Source organism: Manis javanica, chromosome 13 (assembly GCF_040802235.1).
Source record: "Manis javanica isolate MJ-LG chromosome 13, MJ_LKY, whole genome shotgun sequence".
Classification (NCBI taxonomy): Eukaryota; Metazoa; Chordata; class Mammalia; order Pholidota; family Manidae; genus Manis; species Manis javanica.
Window position 1 is genome coordinate 61,347,196 of NC_133168.1, and position 21,546 is coordinate 61,368,741.

Sequence of the window (21,546 nt, forward strand, 5' to 3'; positions counted from 1 at the left end):
TGCAAATGTGTATGACACCAAGTTCTATAGAATCCAACCCCAGGATGTTCCAGACTTTAGTTCTTAAATTTGTTTATTTTAAGACATTAAGTATGGGCCTCTCCAGCACTCCTGGGTGCCAGCAGCTAATGGAAATGATGCCCAGAGACATGGGAAGATGTGCTGTTTGTCTTCCTCCCTCCTGGAAACCCCATTTGTCTTTGAAGTAAAAATGAGGTCAGAATGCAAGGGCCTTACTATCCCCAGCCTCACTTAAAGGGGGCTAGAGGAACTGGCAGCATCTCTCTGAAAAGTACACGCACAGAGTTCACCAATCACATTCATTTTGTCTGACAAACTTTCCCTTTAAAAAAATAAACATTATCTGAAGGATAAAGGCCACATTCATATGTATGTCAGTTATTTTAATCATCACTACCTTAGCATGGTATTATAGAGAGGTTCACTATTAACGTGTTAGATCCTCATTGCCTCGCAATTAATGTATTAGATCCCCATCACCTCGTGAATCCAGTTTGACTCTATTTAGCACATTTCATGGAGGAGGAGAGTAAGAGGGAGGTAAATGGCCTTGAGTCATACAGCCTGCGATGCCAGCAGAATTCAAACCTAGGTCTTCCAGTTCCAAGTTGAGGTCTGCTTTCACCACACCAGATACTCTGATTAATACTGTCCTGCACAGCGGGAGCAGGTGCTTTGGTGGTGGGGGGCGGGGTGAGGAGGGAGGAGGAAAGCTTCGGGTATGGAAGTGTCAGAGGCCCGGTGGGGGGTGGGCAGCAGGAGGGGCGGCCTGACGGTGAGCCCGCGTGCTCACTGCCCTGGGTCTTCCTTTGGATGCACTGACCTGGCCACGCGGGTCTGGCCCAGCTCCTCCAGACTCTAGTTGTACCTTGGCTGACCTCTTCCTCCAGATGGTCTCATCTCAGGCCCGGAGGCACCAATTCCTTGCCCATTCAACCCCATTGGCATGCTGCAGCCTTGGAAACATAGACATGTACTTTCTTATGCCTGGACTCTCAAAGAAACATAAAGGTGATACCTTGTGAGTGGAAACATAACTCATGCTCTTAAACAGGTCAGACTGAGGCCCAGTCCATGCAAGAAGCCACAACCACTTTCCACCCGTGAGCACTGAGCACATTGCTGCCAGAAGCACCCTTCCCAGTGCTGCACTGGTCTCACTGCTTCCCCAGAAACACACTTGAATGGTGGACAGGGTCCCTCCCGCCCCCTCCCGCCCCCTCCCGCCCTGTCCAGCCTCACCTTCCTCAGGAGACCCGCTGCGTGAGCTCCTCCCCACTGAACCTCCCCTTGGGTCCATCGGCTCAGCTGCTTTCTTGCTTCTTCCTTGTTACCTCATGTCCCATGTGTTCATTTTGTGCTGATCAGGAACCAGTAGATTGGAACAGAATTTCAGGAAACCTTGTACAGTGTGTGGCCTTATTTGGATTCCCAGTCAAACAAACTGGATGTTTAGTGATAGTAAGGAATTAATGGTAATTTTGGGGGGGAATTAATATTAATTAATTGTTTTTTAAGACTTGTTTAAGGAATTAGTGTTAACTGTGAAATAATATTGTGGTAATTATTTTTTAAATAAGAGTCTCCTTCTATGTACACATAACAATTTGATGCAGAGAAAAAAAATTATCCACCCTTTGCTTTCCAAAATGTTCAAATTTCCCTCTTATGCAGCTTCTTCCTTTACAATATAAACAATGTTCTCCTCTCGGCATTAGAAATATTAAACTTCTAAGTTCATACGTAGTAATAGCTCTAGGCTTCTAAAAAATAAGTCATGGGTGTCAAATCCATTACAAGGACCAAATAAAATGTTTCTGTGTTCATTCTGACCTCTTATGTCACCCGGTGGAGAAGTCAGGAAGCTCACTGTTTCACTTATTCTATAATCTTTGTCATTTTTCTTAGGAATATGCTGGGCAGAGGAATGATACATAAGTGAATTCCATAGTGGTAAGGTAGATCCATGCTTTTTTTACAGTGTGAAGTGGCAGAGGTCATCTTACAAGATCTAGTTAATGCTATTTGTTTTTGAACTGGTCTTTGAGTGGACAGGTATATTTGGATTTTTAAATCTTTGAAGAGAATTTCAGGACGTTGCGGCAAACCGGGGATCAGTAATGGTGATCAGGTAGATTGGTGGAGCACCTCCTGTCTAATGAGTGAGCCGCTGGAATGCATGCGACTGGCCTAGGCCTCCCCCTCAGTCCCCGTGGGGAGAGGAGGTCTGTTACAAATCCAAAGAAAGGGTTGCACAGGACAGTGGGCAGTCAGAAGCAGATTATAGGAGCTTTTAGTGCCCCCCCCCCACCCAGCGTATTTGCCTTCTCCCATGTTTGGGGTGAGTGGAAGGGTACTGGGCCAGTAAGAAATGACATAATGTTCAATGGTCTGTGAAGATTTCCTGGAATGGGATCAAGGTTGTCCCCCACTGTAATTTATAGATGGCTGTTACAGGAGAGCAAGTGTCCTTGCACTCTGCTCTTTGGAGTTAGCTTTGGATCTCAGCTGAATCATTCTCCTTGCCAGCATCTGCTTTTTACTTGCATCTGATCCAGTGGCTCAGTTTCACCCACGCCTCTCTGGCCCTTATGAATTCAGTCAGAATCTCATGGAGCTAATGTGAGACCAGCCTCTGGTATAAAATTGTCACAGATCCTACTGAGGAAATGTCAGGAGAAAGAAAGGAGAAGAAGAAGTGGAAGATTTTTAAGTTATTTATTAGTTTGTGATACTGTGTTCATCAGTGGTAACTCTACCCTGACATCTGTCCCCTCCATTGCCAGCCTTCACCCTGCCTGGGTCTGGAGTAGGAAGAGACAATGGAGAAAGGAATTGAATATAATTCATTCATGAGCATGTAAGACAGCTCTTTCTCTTCCTTCTCTCACTTTGCCATGTTGCAAGGTTGCCAGTTATTTTCCAATACAAAAAAAAAGTTGAGAATAGAGGTTATTAAGGTTGTTATGAAAACATTATCAAGATGTAGAGTTCTTGTATATATGGGAATTGTTTTAAGAAGATAAACACTTGATGTTTGTTAAATTTTTTAGGGAATATTACATATTATTCATTAAAATAAAATTCATTGGGTTTTAAAAACAAAAATCAATTCCTTAATTAAATAACTATACTCATGAAGAGGAATTTTGAGGGAAAAGTATCTTTACAAAAAGAGTCCTGTACTTCCAATTGACTGACCTAGTCAATTGAGTAGAAACTGAAGCCAGTGTTCAATTCTACATCTTAAATTAGACTCATTCATCCATGAGCCATGTGACTAGTAGCCAATTAAAAATGACAAGAAATTCGACCCAGTTTTGGGCAACTGTTTCGAGCTCTCTTACTTTTCTGTCACCTACCCATTTATTCATCTGATCAACCTTGATTGAGAATCTAATATGTGGAAGGTGCCAGAGGCACAAAAATGAATACAACATCATTAGCTCCTGTATTTAGGAGCTTACTTCTGTGGCAAAAACAGACCTGGCTAGTTCATTTCCATTGTGTTTTAACAGAGTGTAATCTGGGCTCCCATAGAGGGGAGACCAGGCCTGGACTGGAGTGGACCCAGAGAGGCCACCCAGAGCAGGTGATGGATACCGGAGCTGAGCCATGAAGCGTGAAGTGGGTGCTCACCAGGTGAGGGGAGGAGATAGTTCCAGGCACAGGGAATGATGTGGGTGCACAAATGAGAGGGAGTGTGTGGACCATGGTGAGTAGTAAACACCTCTGGACGGTTGAAATATAAAATGCAAGGTAGGAGAGTGTGTGTATGTGTGTGTGTGTGTGAGAGAGAGAGAGAGGGAGACTGAGATTGAGAGATACATCAGGAATAAGTAGGAGGAGGGTGATGTCAACAATTGATAGGAGTTCCAAGCTTAGGATCGGCAGGTACTCAGCAGAGCTTTGAGCAATGATCTGGCCAGACTCCTGAACCAGGCCTCTAGACTGGGTTAATCATTATTGGGCCCAGTTATTCTTAGCTGGCAGCCAGCCTGGCCCAGGCCCAGCATACCTCAAACACAGGCAAAGATTGGAGGAAGAGGAGATGGGGCAGGACTGACCTCTTTCCAATCTTGGCGCGATGCACTTGCTGCTGGTGAGCCTTCTGCTCTCTGCAGAGGTTTCTCACCCACGTGACAGCGGCCTTAGCCCTTAGGGATGCTGTGGCTTGTCAGTAGAATACAGCCCATTCCACTGCGTTCACCCAGGGTATCCATATGGTGCTCACTAACTCTCTACGCTTGGTGGGTGTGCAAACCTTCAGACCCTACACCTCCAGCAGAAGGTTCTTGGACAGCCAACACACTATACAGGCTATAATCCCTGCTTCTCCAAGCTGACAGCCTCACAACTGGGCCTCATCCAGAAAGACTGGGTGACCTCACATGAGACAGAAACCAGGTAGGAAGAAAGGAATCATCCTTAAGGACAATAGCTAATGAAAATATTTTCCTTCTCTTATTTACATATTGCTGGGTTTATTACATATGGAGATAAAAATGAATGTGGGGAAAAAAAGATTTTTTAATCTAATTTGGCATGAAATGTTATTAGTATGTAGCATGTCTTTTTTCAATACTAGCTACTGTTTACAAGGAATTTATTTCATTACTCTGTTCTGAGATTAATTCTGTCATTCTGAGAAAGTGACATTTATAGGCAATTCATGCAAATGAAGTAACATTTATAGGCTATTCATACAAATGAAATGTTGAGTTGCTCTCAGTCCACTCATAGTTTGTGTGGAGGTTCTGGTCAAAAGACAAAAAATATGCAATCAAAACAAGATCATATGCTGTGAATGGTAAGAACATAGGGTTTCTGATCTCAGAATATTCTTGCTGGAGGCCTGGCTACACCTTGGCTGGGCAGCTGAGGCCAGTTCCAACCATCTTCCCTGGCTGGCCAGCCATTTAACACACGCAGTAGTCACACACCTGAGTGCTACTGTGTTTTGTCCCCCTTCATAATTAAATATAATCACTTGATAAAATTACCTTGTTGAGTTTCATTTATATTCCCTTACACACATACACACACACACACACACACACACAGGCTAGAAAACAAGCTTCATGAGAATAGGACCCGCCATCTTCTTTTTACCTCTATCTCCAGAGCCTAAAACTAGATAGTTGCTCAATTAATATTTGCTGAACAAATAACTGAATGGGTGAAGTTGTTGGAGAACTTTCAGGAAAAAATTTTGTGCTGGGGACCAAGCAGGCCGATGGTTTAGGGCTCAGCTCCCTGGAGAGAGGAGCTGTAAGGCTAACACAGGCTCGACTCCTAGTGGCCATGCTGCGTCCAGCATGCAGAAGAGATGCATAGTCCTCTGGTCTGATCAGTACTGCTGGGTTATTACCACTCATGTGATCTCACCCCTGGCTCAACTCATCTGAGGAAATTCGGGTCGCTTTTGATGTTAACCTCCATCAAGACTATAACTGGTTTAGGTTCAGGGGCATATTCTCTCTTCTTTTGATGTTTCCATGGTATAGATCCTGATCAGTCAGTTACACCCTGTTCTCCAAACATGCTCACACTCTTCTCCTCATGTCTTGACATGTGTCATTCCCTGTGCTTTGAGAGCCTCCTGTCTCTTCTTTCTCTGATGTAGACCTTCTGCTTGACTACAAAACCCTGCCCAGATGCTACTGTTCACTGAAAACTTAATTATCATCTCGGGCTAGCATTACTCCCTCTCTCTGTTGCAGTCATAGCCTCATCACAGTTCCTCCACGCAGTGGGGAATAAGCTGTTTACTTGACTCTTTCCAGTGAGACTGAGTTTTCAAGAGTAATAATCTTGTCTTGAAATTTGCATATCCCCTCTACACATCATAATACATGGTTATGAAAGATAACAAAATTAGAAATATGTCCAAAGCATTAACAATAGGTCATCCACAATTTTTTTTCTAAAAGACAGTGAATAGCTGAATAAACAAAATATGGTACATACATACAATGGGATATTCTTCCTCAATTAAAAGGAATAAAATTCTGATACTTGCTACACCATGGAGGAACCCCAAAAACATTACACCAAGTGAAATAAGCCAGACAGAGAAGGACAGATATTCTGTGATTCCACTTATATGAGATACCTTGAATAGGCAAATTCAGAGAGGCAGAAAGTAGGGTAGAGGTTGCCTGGGGCTGAGGAGAAAGGAAAAAAAGAAGTTATAGTGTTTTTATTTAAGATGATGAGAAGTTTTGGAAATAGTGGTGAATATACTCAATGCTACTGAATTGTACATGGAAAAATGGTTAAAATGGTAAATTTTATGTTAATGTGTATTTTTATCTCAATTAAGACAAAAACAATGAGTAGAGAATAAATAAATGAAAGATGTAGCCATAAAATGTTCCAATGGCACAAATACAGAGTAGCTCAAAGGTATGTAGACCAGTTAAATGGGATGTAACTCACTACAGACTCTTTATTAAGAGAAGAAAGCCTGTGTTCTTTCTCTGCACACTATTTTTGGGGAAGTCAGTGAGATCACATCAAAAGCAGCATAAAATTCTTATTCTTCTCCAGTATCATTGGCAGCAATTACTTTTTCCCAATACTAAATTAAACTACTTCCTTCTGTGAAATTTTCTTGCAAGTAAACTGAGATAACTCAAATTTGGAGTATTTGGATGCTTTAGAAAATTGACTTCCTTTGTTAATTTTAGTTTTTAAATCTATGTTTTCATATTATATAGCTAAATAATCCTTGAGTGAAGACTGAAACAGTTCTAAGATGATTAGTAAATTTATGTATTTTTTTTCCTCTGTTATGTCAAATACATCTTTTGCTTGGGTTTTGTATTTTTAACTCTCATGCACATACACGGGAACTTCTTAGAGGGTGAAGCCTATTTAAAATTTCCCCCCATGAAAGAGCTAGAGAACAAGAGCTAAGCTGTATGGGACATGAGGAAGGACCTCAGCGCTGATGACAAGGCCTGCGGCCGTGCTGTGGATCAGGTCAGGGCACAATGCCCAGAGAAGGGGCCTGGTAAATGCCACTGATTAGAGGGCAGTTCTCAGAAGTGGTGCTCATCAGAGCAGAGGCTTTGGCATCAGAACCTAAATGGCAAAGTCACAAACAGTAACAGGCCCTAAAAATACCAACTGCAACCCCAGCAGATGAAAGCCCGTATATGTGGGGAGTATAATGGTAAATGCATCGACTGGTGTTTTTGTCTAGGTGTGTGAATAGTGATCACAAGAAGAGATGCTCCCTTTTCTCCAAAGGAGGTTGGTCTGACGTCAGCCACCATCAACAGAACCTTTTAGGAAGAATGACAACTCAAGTCAGTCGATGTTTGTGAGGAGTTCTCTAGGTGTAGGTGGCTAGAATGGAACTGAAATCAACTTTCAGATGTTCTTTCATGTAGTCCCTTTGTATTTCATGAGCACCTATTATATGCCAAGCATTGTTCTAGGCACTTGAACTATAACCGTGAACCAAAAATCAAGACCAAATTCTCTGCCCTCATGAAGTTTATGTTCTAGTAGGGAAAGACAGAGAATGAGGAATAAACATTATATACAGTACATTATATAATATGTTAGCAAGTGGTAAATGCTACAGAAAAAGGGAAAAGTAAGCAGAAAAGGACACTCAAGAATGCCAAAGGAAGAGGTGCATGGGGGCGGGTGGCTGTGTTAGGAGGTCAGGGTAAGCTTTATGGAGACAATGCTAATGGACAGAGTCTTAGAGCAGGGACTTAGAGGATACTAGGGGAAGAGCATTCCAGGCAAGGGAGGTTTAGAGGTTTCAGGGTAGGGCGGGAGCATGCCCTTCTGCCTCCAGGCCAGTGTGGTTGCTGCAGGGCAAGCTGGGAAGCATGGCAGGAGGGAAGGGCCCATGCCTCTCACTCTGGGTAGAATAGGGAGCCTGTTTAGGGTTCTCAACAGAGGAGTGGTGTGACCTGATTTAGATTTTTAAAGGATTCACTCTGCTGCTGTGTAGACAATAGACTGGAGGGACACAGGGATGGAAATAGCCTGCATTTTACACAGCACAGGATGGTGACTCAGAATAGGCTGGTGAGAGTACAGGAGTCCCGCTTATCCACAGGAATATGTTCAAAGACCCCAGTACATGTCTGAAACTTCAGGTAGTACCAAACCCTATATACTGTGTATACTACGTTTTTTATACACATGTATGATAAAGTTTGATTTATAAATTAGTCACAGTAAGAGATTAGCAACAATAACTAATACTCCAGTAGAACAATTATAACAATATACTGAAATAAAAGTTATGTGAATGTGTCCTCTCTCTCAACATAGTCTCAAAATTAGGTGTTGTGATGTAGCTTTAGGTTCTATTGATCTTCTGATGATATGTCAGAGGAAGTAACATCTCCCAGACTGTGGCTGGTCTTGGATGACTGAGAATAACTGAAACCACAGAAAGTGGAACCATGAATAAGGGGGACGACCGTACAGCTGAGAAAGGGTCCCATCTGGATACATCAGCATGACTGTCTGCAGAGCTGTGGTGGCACGTGGAGGAGTCTGGGATGCCTTTGAAATGTTGGCCCTCAGCCGTAGAAGGATGGAGTCGCCCTCTATTGAAAGGGAGAAGGCTGTGGCTGTGCAGGTTTGGGGTGAAGATCAGGAGTTGACTTTGGACATATTAAGTCTGAGGAAATATCTTGTTTTCAATTCCAAATAGGAGGAAATTGGAGGAGGGGAAGCTTGGCAATAATGCTGCATATGTAGATCCTTGGAGGTTTTCAAAAGCTAAACTTACCAAAACCACATCTGCCTCTTTCAGAATGACTCCGTAGACTTGCAGCACTAAAGCCCCGTGGGTGCTTAGAGGTAATGAGTTAAAGAAGTGAAAGTGCTATGGTGTCAAGAGAAAGGCAACTGATCAGGTGGAGGCAGAATAGTGAGCACACTGCATAGATCACGAGGAACACAGACTTACTTGAGTGCGTGCTAATGGCTTTAGACAAATGACCTACAGGGATGTTTCCAAAAGAAATTCTGAACCAAATGGGATGGATCAACCTTATTTGGATCTTGACTCAAACCATCGTTTATGAGACATTTGGGAAAATTGAACACTGACTGAATAGTTAATGGTATTACTGTTACTTTTTTTTAGTGTAATAATGTTATTGTGGTTTTGTTTTTTAAGAGTCCTTATTCTTTAGTGTTACATCCTGAAATATTTATAAGAAAAGTGATATGATGTCCGGAATTTACTAGAATATTCTGAGGTCAGGGAGGTGGAGGAGAGGCACAGAGAAGAAACAAGTCGGATGGAGTGAGTAACTGTTGAAGAACAGGTGGTGGGCAGGGGGGAATGTTAGACTATCTATCCTACTTTTGGTTGTGTGTAACTTTTTCTTTTAAAAAAGCTTAATAAAATCTGAAGTATTTTTAGTGTAGCTGTAGTTTTGTTTCACCAGCATCCCTTCCTCCTTCCTAGAAATAACCCGTCTGCCTCTACTCTGGGCAGCTGCCTCCTCCCCCCACTCCACTGGGCTCTCTTGGGACCCACAGTCACTGTCCACAGCGGTGACACCCAAGGCCCCTTCCAACTAGCCTTGCGACTTCATCAAACCCTTTTCAGAGCCTTGTGGGATTTTATGTGTGGACCCCAAAGCAGAGAAGTTGTCTTGTTTCTCTGGGGTTTCTCACTAAGATGATTTAAACATGTAGTTACTGGCAACCCTATGTGATCCTGCTGCTGTGTGAGAGAATGAGCCCATCGCAGGAACCCGGAGCTGAGAGAGTGGGCCTGGGGCAGGGTGGGAGAGGGGAACAGGGGGGAAGAGGGAGAGAATGAAAGGACACGATGACAGCTTTTCAACCCCTGGATCCAGTGTCCAGTTCCACCCCGTCCTAAGTTAAGGGGACCACTCAGTTCCCATAAGAGCTTTAAATGCCAGAGATTTATTTCAGTCTGGATCTCTTACCAGAACTCCAGACTCAAATAACTTTGCAGGTGTGATTAATTTAAGGATCATGTAATCATAAGCATCCTTATATGAGGTGGGCAGACAGGTCAGAGGAAAGGATGTGACGATAGGGCAAAGGTGCACTCTGAAGATGGAAGAAGGGGCTGCAGGTGCTTCTAGAAGCTGGAAAAGGTAACGAAACAGATTCTCCCCTAGATCCTTCCCTAGAGTCCTGCCCACACTTGATTTCAGGACTTCTGAAACTCCAAGGTTGCAGAATAATACATCTGTGTTGTTTTCAGTGACTTAATGTGTAGTAATTTGCTGTAGCAGAAATAGGAAATGAATATACCCATTGTTTACTCAGTGTTTCCCTGGCGGGAAAAATGTCTAATAGACATCTCAAACTCCTCAGCATTTTCTCCCCAGGGGCTTTTTCCTCTATTTTCAAGCACCCATTTGCTTCGGGGAGAGCCTTCTCTGAGTCGGTCCACCTGTACCTTGTTAGATACCAATCACTGAGTTGAGTGGTGAACTTCCCTCTTTGCGGTTTGCATGTCAGGCTGTTGACCTGTCAGCGTGTCCCTCAGGAGCACTGAGGTTTAAGGTATGCTCTGGGGGAGAGAGGCAGAGAGATGAAGCACCACACATCCAACCTTAATTCAGGACGGTTTCAGCAGTTCCCGCTCTGTCTCAGTGCCATGGAGAGGATGTGGTCATAGTTGCTGTGCATCTTTTCACGTGGTCACATATACAATTTTACTCTTTTTTCATTCACTACATCATAAGTGCTGCTTTTCTGTTATTACTTATTTCCCCATACCTTAATTTTTTAGCAGCAATAATGCAAGGAAGTGCTTCTTGGTAGAAAGATGAATCTAGCAGCTCATGAAATGAGCATTTGAAGTGGGGAGAACTGTGTCCCAAGCCTGCCTTTGCTGCTAAGGGGAAAAATGGTCAAAGGCCTGTCCCCTAATGTCTCTGATTTTTCTCCTCTATTAATTATTTATTTTTTCACATGATTATTACAGAGATGAAATGAAATAATGAAGTTACACGGCTTTTGTAAACTCTAGATTACTCTTCAGAAATAATGTGTTAATATCTACATTTAGATGCAGTGAGATCGTAGAAACTGTCACTCATTGTCGATCCAAATTGAGCTTGAAACCAGGGACTGAAGTTAAAGAGAGAGAAGGCTCTTGTTCAGGCTGAGGTGGGGTGTCCGCTTAGAGCTGCAGCCCAGTACGCAGTTGTTGAACTGTACTTTGTGGGGGATGTACTTTTTTCCTTGTTCCTCCCCCTGTATATATATGCAGTGGAGACTTGCTGAAGCACAGCTGCAGTGTTAAGTCCAGAATGCAATCAATACTGGAAGAATTGTTAACTCTGGTTTCTTTGTAAATGGCACCAAGAATCCAATAGTTTCATGAAGGCTCATGAAATATTCTACATACACCCTTTTATTTTTATATTTCCGAATGAATATGCTTAGAGCTTAGCATGTTCCTTGCACATTGTAGGAGTCCAGTAGATCTGCATTGACCCCAATTTAGGTATAAGCAGAGGAGAATTATGCATGCAAATATGGTGATTATTTACATTTCTCTTGTCATTGAAGAGATGATTACAGCATTTGTGTATATAACAGATGAATATGCACATTTTGGATTTTATTAATCGGAGCTGTAGATGTGGTTTGGAAACACCTCTTATCCATTGAAGTCTATTCCCTTGACTGTTTTCTCTCTTCCTGTTCCCAGATATACTTCTCTCTGGAGATTGTTTTCCTCTGGACTGGTCTCTTATTCTTCCCAACCCATATTTGGTAGACTGCTAGTGCCACTCGCATCCATGAGAAGCGGTTGCACTTGCTTGCCTCCCTTGCAGCTGGGCAGGGCTGCATGATTAACTCCAGCTAGTGGGCTGGGAGAAAAAGATGTGTCCCACACAGGCTGAGGCAGTGCAAGCTCATGCGTAATTCTCCAGGCTTTCATTCCTCCTATCATCAACTGGGAGGCCACACATTCAGGAAATTGCAGCTACCTGAGGGTAAAGCTTCTATTGGCCTCAAGCTGGAGTTACCAGGGAGGACAGCTTTCCAGGAGACTTATCTGGCCCCATAGTGAACTTTGTATGATTAAGAAATAAATTTTGGCTGTGGCAAGCCAATGAGATTGGGGGATTTTTGTTGTTGTTGTTGTTACTGTGGCACAATATCCTGACTCTTGCGCAGTCCGTCTCTAAAATTGTCTCCAACTGTTCTTTGATTACTAAGTCTTTCCTGTTTGCAGGTAGTAAATCCTTGAAATTTTGACATATCTACATTCTTTAGATTATATCAATATATTTTCCAAACTGTTGCATAAATACCACTAGCAGTATGTGAGATAATTTTATGTGGGCCATAGATAGACTTCCTTGCATTTAAAATATTTATTTACATTTATAATTTCCCTTTATTTATGGCAAGTGATTCTCATTTTCCATTCATAGTAGTTACATAAATATTCCTTTTAAAATAACTTTGGGGAAAATGAAATGATTTAAAGAGAAATATCCAATAGATGAAAGTATAAACTACATGCAGATATGGCAAAAATCAAAGAGGTGGTATTCAACTGCAGAGTTAGAAAACACTGCATGAGAAATTATTTGATGGAATGTCTGTTAAAGATTTCTACCAGAGAGACTTCTATTTTTGACATCTGGTGTTTAGCATTAGATTTAATAAATGTTTTTGAATAAGTGGATACAATTAAATAAGTTTTTATCCAGGAACTTAAACAGTCCAATCCTTTGAGGTCAGTTGCAATGTTTTTCTCATTCTTCTTTGTTCTTAAGAGGTTTGGTTTACAGTAAGTGTATTAGGCTCAAATCAGACTTGACAAAAGTAGCATTTGTGGTATAATGACATTTGAGAATTTAAAATGTGAGCATAGTTGATATTTTAAGGACAATGTGTTGTGCTTATATTCAGAAGAGTTGCTGCTGGTCTGACTGAAGTCACAAGTGTAGACACACACACACACACACACACACACACACACACACACCCCTACCTCTTCTTTCTTTTCTCCACCCCCTGAGCCCTAACCACAAATGGTCATACCTTCCAGTGTGGTTCTTTGACTACTCTCATTATTAAAATAATGATATTTTTTGGATATTAAAATACGAGATGAGGAGTGACATATTTATCGGTGACATGGACAATAAACATTGTTCTTGTGTGCGAACATCATATGTTGCATTTCAAAGGTAGCCAAGAAGATGTTCCATCAGAAGCTTTCTGTTGATTGGCATCTTTGTGCGTTTTCGGTGCGGCTGCCAGAGCTGTTCCTGAGGAGGTGACTGACTCTCACGCTGGGGGTGTCAGAGCCCTCTTTGCTCTACTAGGTCTCCCCCTCCCCTTGGCACTCCTCCCTGAGACCTACACATTGTTATGGAGAGCCATCAATGAGCAACAGCTTAAGGGATCTTTATAACGGAAAACGGTGGCCGGAGAGAGGGAGGCGTGCAAAGCAGAGCGGTTAGCCCCTTGGTTCTGGTAGTGGGACCTCTGTGCTCACTGAGCAAATGCCATTTCAAGTACTCCTAGCAGCTGGCAGTCAGCCTTACTGTACGGTTGTCTTCCTGAGTCTCTGCTCAGCTCCCAAAGCGCTCCCTTGTCCTCCTGCCCTTCCTCTAAAATTCAGGTGGAGGATGATCGCCCAGTTTTCCTAATCCAAGAGATTACTCTGAACCTGGTGATTGCCATTTCTCATAATGACCCTGAGACCTGGGGAGGCAAATTATGTCCGTATTTTTTTCATAAAACTTCAAAGACTTTCTAATTTAAAATAATGTTAGTCTTACAAAACAATTGCGAAACTAGTGTGGAGAATTCTCATCTACCCATCACGCTGCTTCCCCAAATGGTAACCTCTTACAAAACCATAGTATAGTTACTGAAAGCAGGAAATGAACACTGATAAAAATACTAACTAATCTATAGTTCTTTATCAAATCTAGCCAATTATCCCACTAAAGGCCGTCAGTAATTCTTGCCTGCAACAGTTATTATTTGGTGCCTGTCTCATGATTTTCTATTTCTATCATCCCTTCTACATTTATTGGAATTCCACTGTAAGGAAGAGCTGTCTCTTCTGAGCTCTTTATTATTCATTCAATTATTTATTTGTATCAGTATGGACTCATGGATATGTATTTTATTCTATGTGTTAATAATTCATTCCTATTATTACTTATTTTTTTGCCCAAACTGTTGCACACTGTGCTACTGAAAGCACATTCAAGTTGGCGCCTGTATCCTTTTGATTCGCCCCATCAGTTTTTCAAAGCACATCCTTGTTTGCTAGCACTGGAGGACATTCCCAGTTCATCTTGTGTATTCTGCCTCCAGCCTGTAATCAGCCATTTCTCCTAGAAGCCCTCATTTCAGTATTGTTTCAATGTTACATTTTTAACATTCTATTCATACTTTTTGAAAATTACTATTTGAATTGTGGAAGATGTTTATGTAGAAGATATTAGATATTTTCCTACCATCTACATTACCTGATTAATTATGAAACATGGGTCCACCAACATGTCAGATTACAAAAAGCATGTTCTGCATTGTTACATATGGTATAAAAAAATGGGAAGCCAAAGATCTGCTTGCTCTTTCTTGGTTCTCTATTTCTTTTTTTGCACCTAACCGCAGAGTCAATATCTTTTAGACATTTCCTTGATATTAGACTTTGTTGTTTTTAAAAAATTCTTTTCTCCCTCATATAGGTTTTCTCTGACATTCCTCTTCTGCAGTTTAGCTCCTCATTGACCTAAATTCCTCTGTCCTCATATTTCATCCAGACACCTCTGCTCTTTGCTGAATTCCTGATATCTCTGTTTCTCTGACACTGGTGTCAATTTTCTAGTCAATTCAGGAAATATATACAGTTCAACACTGAGGTGGACTGGAAAGTTTCTTGGCCTAAAACTAAGGGATCTAAAGGCTTCCATCAAATGTATCCCAGTCATACACTTCTTTTCTAACTAGAGTGTGTGTGTGTTTCTTACAGAGATTGATTTCAGATTCAAAAACTAATACGTGGTGGGTTTTTCTTTTGAAATTCACAAATTTTACTTCTCAAAATCTATTTCATATGATCACATTTTAATAACCTGATTTATTTTATCTATTAAAGTTCAGTCTTCATCATATGGTAACCTGGAATGAGAAATGGAATGTTTTTAACTCTCTAATTTGAAATAATCTTATCCTTACAAAACTGTTGAGAAACTAGTACAGAGTGTTCTCATGTACTCTTTACTCGGGTATGAGTGTGATTTCCTTATATCTTGTGTTTCATTACATATTACATCTGTGATCTTCACACTCAGAATTAGTAGGGCCCTATGACCAACATTTGTTGGGGAACACCTTCATTGATTTCCCTTGACTTCTACCAATTACTCTCAGATTTTCCTTGGGGAAAACCACCCCTGTGACATTCTCAACCACATGGTTTAGAGGGAATGGCATGCTTTTTGCTGTTGGGCTGGGCACTGATGGGCTTCGGCCCGTCAGATTTTGGATGTGTAGCTTGGCTGAAGGGTGTGTGCTTGATACTACTTAGGTTGTTGAGATGCATGGAGACTTTCATTGAGGCTGATGGAAGAGAAGTTCTGTATTCAGTGGGAGCCCCTAGATGGTATACTCTGACCCCTACAGTCATATTTGTTAAAACCGGGGCAGCCTGCCCAACTGTGAAAATGACACATGTCCATTCTTCCTTAAATAGATTATGATATCCTTGGCACTATGCGTTAAACTCTTACCTGGCTTTCTGATCTTTATGCAGGACATTGCATTTCTATTTTGCTATCTCTGAGGATCTACTCTATGCCAAGCTCAGGCCTACATCTAGTTCTCAATGATTGTGGAATTTATGAATTGTATTTAACATACTACCTGTATTAGTTTTCTATTGCTGAATAACAAATTACCATAAACAGCACCTAAATAAGTATCCATGCATCAGAAACCTGGGCACAACTCAACTGTGTTCTCTGCTCAGGGTCACACCAGGCAGCAATGAAGGTGTCAGCTGGGCTATGTTCTCTTCTGGAGCTTGACTGGGGCAAAGTCTGCTTCTAAGCTCATTTGGCTTGTTGGCAGAATTCTTGTCCTGGGACAGAATGACTGAGGGCCCCAGTTTTTTGCTGGCTGTTGATTAAAGGCTACACACAGTGGGCCTCCTTAAGCCAGGAAGGAAAATCTCTTGTTCTAGTCTGCCAAACATAGTCTTATATAATGGAACAACCACAGAGTGACATCCATTCACTTTACCATAGCCTACTGGCTAAAAAACAAGTTATGCGTTCCATTTGTACTCCACGGTAGGGGAACACGAAGGCGTGGACATCAGGAGGTGGGGAATCATTGTGGGTCACTGTAGGGTCTGTCCTCCACACTACCTTAAACATTCGTGTTTAAAGGGTCCTCTTTTAGCTCCATAATTGGGTTTTATATATCTCAACATACTATCTCCTATAGAATTCAGTTGGATTTTTTAAAGTATAGTTACATATCTGTCTTTCCACCTCAGGAAAGAGATTGAGTTTACTTGAAATTTCTCTTTATGATGACTTACATTTTCATTAGGTTATATCTTTTTACAAATACTTATAAAATGATTCTTGGGGATATATTTAAAATTTCAAAAAATACTTTTATGTTTTTTTGATGACATTTAGAAAGCAGGAGCTCCTAGGGTTGCTTGCATTAGAAATTTGATGTAAATGACTTCTAACCAATCCAGAACCCCACTGAAAAGAATTCCAAATAGGATGTACTTTTTCCTACAGATATTTCATTGCAGTTCTAATAGCTGGCCTTCTACCGGTTATTTTGTTTACTAATAGAATGTTGCTAAAAAATAAACACATTCCTTTCCCAAATGTAATTTTAACATTTCTTAACAGGGACCTGTGACAGTTAGCCAGATTTTTCTTTATGCTGAGTGGTTAGACATGACTGTCAGATTTATCAATATTCACTTGGCTAGTTAATTACAACAAAATATCCATTTGGAAGATAATTAAGAGCTAAAATTAGGCAGATAAATAATCAACAACTCTGAAACCATTTCCAACCAATAAATTAATTTTTGCATTTTGCAAATAAATAAAATTTTGCAAATAACTATATATTTTCATATTTTTTATGTTTGACTTTATATTTGCCAATTATATTCCCCCATGTTGTTTATGTAGACTATGAATGTCATGGTTTATAGCTACAGTACAATGAGATATCTTAGTTTTTTCTTTTACAAAACCTCTTAAGTTGGCTAACTTATTCCTATCTTTACCTGTGTTTTAAAAATTGCTTTGTATAGTTTGTTTGACCTTCTATAGGCATCAGATCTTAATTTCTTAACACACTGGAAAATGTTACAGTTTTGAGTTGTTTACATATAAACAATCTGTCCTTTATATTTTTTTTTCAGTAAGCTATTCAAAGCACTAGTTTATGAAATGGTATTCAAAGATATGGGCCTGTAGAAAAATCTCTCCTTAGCTGCTGTTTGAAGTTTGGGCACTAGGTGGAGTAGTGGTTCTACTGATAAACAAATGTACTGCCGGACTCAAGAGCCTTGGTATTTGCACTGGAAAGACAAATGTACCTATAAATGTGTTGTTCGAATTTTCTTCTCTTGCAAACTACTAGTCCTTGAGAAGCAATATTAGATGAATTACTTTTTGTTTTTAGCTACTTAATGTTTACTTACCTTCCAATCTATTAAAACCATTATTGGACTGTTTTGTTAAATGAAAATCCAGTCCTCTTGGGGTGAATTGTTTTCAAAATACAATTGATTGTTAAGTACAGTAAGTTTCCTAAGTGGATATTTGTTTCCAATTTAGAAAAATCAGCCTGTGTCCAGTCTGTGACAATTGTTTGTAAAGTGTTTAGAAACTTATTAAGAGTTGCTGTTTTCAGCTCATAAGGCATAATCACATTTCTGGAATGATATATGTCTGAGAAGGTCAATGCCCTGGGCTAAATTGAATCTCTTTTAGATTGATGTCCAACAGAGCTAATGTAGATGTTATGATCTATATATCCATAGGGTTTTTTTCTTTATGTTCACTGGCCTCTCCAATTTTGGTGTCTTCACATTCGATTTCTCTTTTCTGTGATGGGATTTGTGATCCAGACCAGATTCTTTTAGTTACCTTTGAATCATACAATGCCCCAGGCTGACTGGTGCAAGATGCTGCCCCATGGCAGTCGGTTCTCATGACAGGACTTTGGAAGGTCTCTCTTCTCCCCCATTTTTTGGATTACATATTTTACAAGTCACAGGGTATAGTTTTCTATTTCTGAAAAAGGAAATTTGCTGAATTGCATTCATTCAGAAAGGAACTGTTTAAAAATACCAGAAAACAAAATGTTTAGCAGACTTTAAGTTTGTTTATATTTAGAATAGCATTCATTACTACTTAAACAGCTTCAAGTGAAAGGTTTATTTAGCTTTTCAGTTTTAGAATGTAATTTGAAAGAGGTAATACTTGTTCTTTTTAAAGTCAATAACCTGAAATTCTTGAATAGGACCAAATTTTCTATGACGCAGCTTATATGGGAGGTATACACTGCTTAAAACACTGTACCTCACACACAAATACAAAAACCAAAACACTTCTGCATCAAAAATTACATATTTATTTCCTTTAATTTTGATGAGATGCCCATTTCAGAGTCTGTGATTATACTTTATAGTTAGGTGAACTTTTTTTTTTTGAGAAGTTGAACGGAATTTAAAAATAACTTTTGATTTTGAAAGTCGTATTTTAAGTCCACCAAGAATTTGGTTTTGGTTGATCTTCTGGTAAAAGGAAGAATTAATCTGTTTTCTGTTTGTGTGCAAAACCTGTGTTAGGCAACATGGATCATTTTGTCTGGTTCCCTGGTTCCTGCCCCTGGGTACTCAGTCAAGGGCATCGGCATTTTAAAATAAAATTTACATAAAATAGGAATTAAATCAGGATGCTAAGCAATATAAAAGATGAGAAAGGGGCTATAGGAGTAGTCATAGGAATTGGGAAAGGCTTTGGGAGAAGGGAACAGTTTCATGTGAATGTGTTAATCCATCCTGTGTTAAACTTTGTCTAAGATTTTGATTTTTTAAAAAGGAAGGTGTGGAAAAAAACCCAAGCAGAAGAAATGAGATGGGCAGAGGCATTGAGATGAGAAAGCACCAGGTGACTTTTTCAGTTTGGCTGGAATCCCAGGGCAGGGGAATAGGAGATGAAGCCAAAGGGGTACATTGAGACCCTAATGTCCAAGGCCTGGAACTGCTGTGAGGAAGGAACAGCTAAAAATGTTTGGGTATCAGAGTGACATCCTGAAAATTATGTTTAAAGGAGATTCATCTGGCAATCATGTAATAGATGGGGGAAAAGGAGAGAGTCAGGGAGACCATGAAGCACCTACTTAAGTGGCTTAAATTATGAAATAATCAGAATCTCAGCAAAGGTTTAAGGAGCGCAACTAGAAACAAAGGATACATGGGAGGTATGGCAAGGGAAATGTGGATAGAGATGCAATGTTATAATGTACTGTGCGGGTAAGGCCTTTGTCTTTCTAAATCAACCCAAGTAACCCCATCCCTCCTTGATTTGCCAGCACTGATGAGAACTCCAGGATCAGTCTGCTTGCCAGCCGCCCTCCTCCTGTGGGTTGAACCAGCAGCAGTGCGAGCACGATTGGAGAAGCCTCCTTCTCTGTCCTTTTTGGTCTCCATCACTGTTGGTCCTTCACTGACCATTGCAGTCCCATGCAGGGCCCTGTGGCTGCTAGAGACGCCCCCAGGCCTGCTGGCCTCACTGTCTAGGGCAGGGAAATCAGAGTCAGATTTACCTATTCCCCCTTTTCAATGCAATATCATCCTCCCCCTTGGATGACCTACTTTAGTTCAACTCTTGTTGGCTCTTGACTTTTCTCAGGGAGGCGAGGGAGCCTGAAACGTAAGACAGCAAATCCCTGGCCCTAGGCTTTCTCTGTGGGAAGGGCTGAGCAGGCTAACGAAGTAAGGATGTGAGATCGTTCATTGCACAGGAGCATTGACCACAGGGGAGTATGTGGCCTGAAATCGAGCCTGTAAACAGCTTGCCAGGTGGCAAGCTGCCAGGAGGAAAAGGCACCCTTTAAAATTTTTTGCATAAAGAAATCACTTATTGGCTAAGGGAGATCTTGGCTGAAGGCAGGAAAGCATTTTCACTGGTGGGGGTAATAAGTCATTAGTAGAAAACATCAATAAAAACCCAGAAAAATATAAATTTCAGCAAATTACTCTGTTATGTGTATAGTTTTTTAAGTAGATTTTCACATGTAAGATTTGAATCAGGGGATATGGTAATACTAATTAACATCCAAGAAATTTTATTAGACTATCTCCAAAAATTTTTTTAAGATCCATTCATGATATGTTCACTAGCCATATATATTTTTTTAATATTAGCATTGGATATACACGTGGTAATTTGACAATTATATACATTGTGAGATGCTCACCATGGTAAGTGTATCAGTCACCATAGTATTATCCAGGGCCTTCAGTGTCAAGGATGATGGTGGGAACTGAGGATCAAACAATAAATTGATTAGCTTGGCTCCTGGCTTTACCCCTTCACTCTCAGGGTGAAGAAGGACAAGGAAAGGGACATGTGAACAAGTGTAGTGAGAAAGCATGGTGAGCCCACATGTCAGGCAAGATCTCAGAGGGGGAGCTTGTTTGTAGGGGACGCAGTAAGGCCTGGGAGGACGGGAGGGAAAGGACCTGCGCCCCAGGTAGTGGAATCTGCTGTTGACTAGAGAAGTTCCTTTTCCACTGCGGCAAGAGGAATGGTAGGAAGGATGAGTGGGTGTGTGAGTGCTCATAGCCTATTGCTGAATAACAAATTACCCCAAAATGTAGCTGCTTATAATGTTACATGTATTACTTCTGTGGGTCAGGAGTTCGACATACTTTAGCTAGGTCTCCTGGCTCAGAACCTCTCAGATTGCCGTCCAGATAGGGACTAGGGCTGTGACTGTCTCCACATTCACCTTGGGAAGGAGCCATGTCTAAGTCCACTAACAAGGTTGTTGGGAGGATTCCTTGTTTGTGAGATGTTGCACTGAGGACCTTAGTTCCTCACTGGCAGTCCTCCAGTCGCCCCCTCAGTTTCTTGCCAGCCGGGTCTCTCCATAGGGCAGGGCACAATGTAGCGGAGTGAGCCAGAAAGAGGCGAGAGAGAGCAAGCAAGATGGAAGTCATAGTTTCTGTGTCCCCTAATCTCAGAAGTGATGTCTCATCACTTTCGCTGGACTCTGTCCATTAGAAGGGAGTCGCTTGGTCTTGCCAACACTCAAAGGGAGGAGATTGGCCAGGAGTGTGGACACAAGGAAGTGGGGACCATTAAGGACCACCTGAAAAAGCTGCCTACTGCTGCACTGAGGTCAGGTTGAAATTTGGTGGCACGAAAGCTAAAGGTGTTCTTCCCTGATGGCGTCCATTTTTTCTGTGAGGCAGGAGGACAATTCTTTAGTTAAGGGCTATGG

At 41.1% G+C, this 21,546-nt stretch overlaps 1 protein-coding gene and 1 long non-coding RNA gene across 7 annotated transcripts in view; one reads left to right on the plus strand and one right to left on the minus strand.

Annotated features, from left to right (window-relative positions):
• Nucleotides 1-21,546, plus strand: part of PHACTR2 (phosphatase and actin regulator 2) — a 252,289-nt gene that overhangs the window by 17,054 nt on the left and 213,689 nt on the right. The window lies entirely within an intron of this gene.
• LOC118973086 (uncharacterized) overlaps nt 18,644-21,546 on the minus strand; it is a 41,751-nt gene continuing 38,848 nt past the window's right edge. Inside the window, exon 2 of the long non-coding RNA XR_012124293.1 lies at nt 18,644-19,833. This is a non-coding gene — a long non-coding RNA (uncharacterized lncRNA). The remainder of the gene's footprint in view (nt 19,834-21,546) is intronic.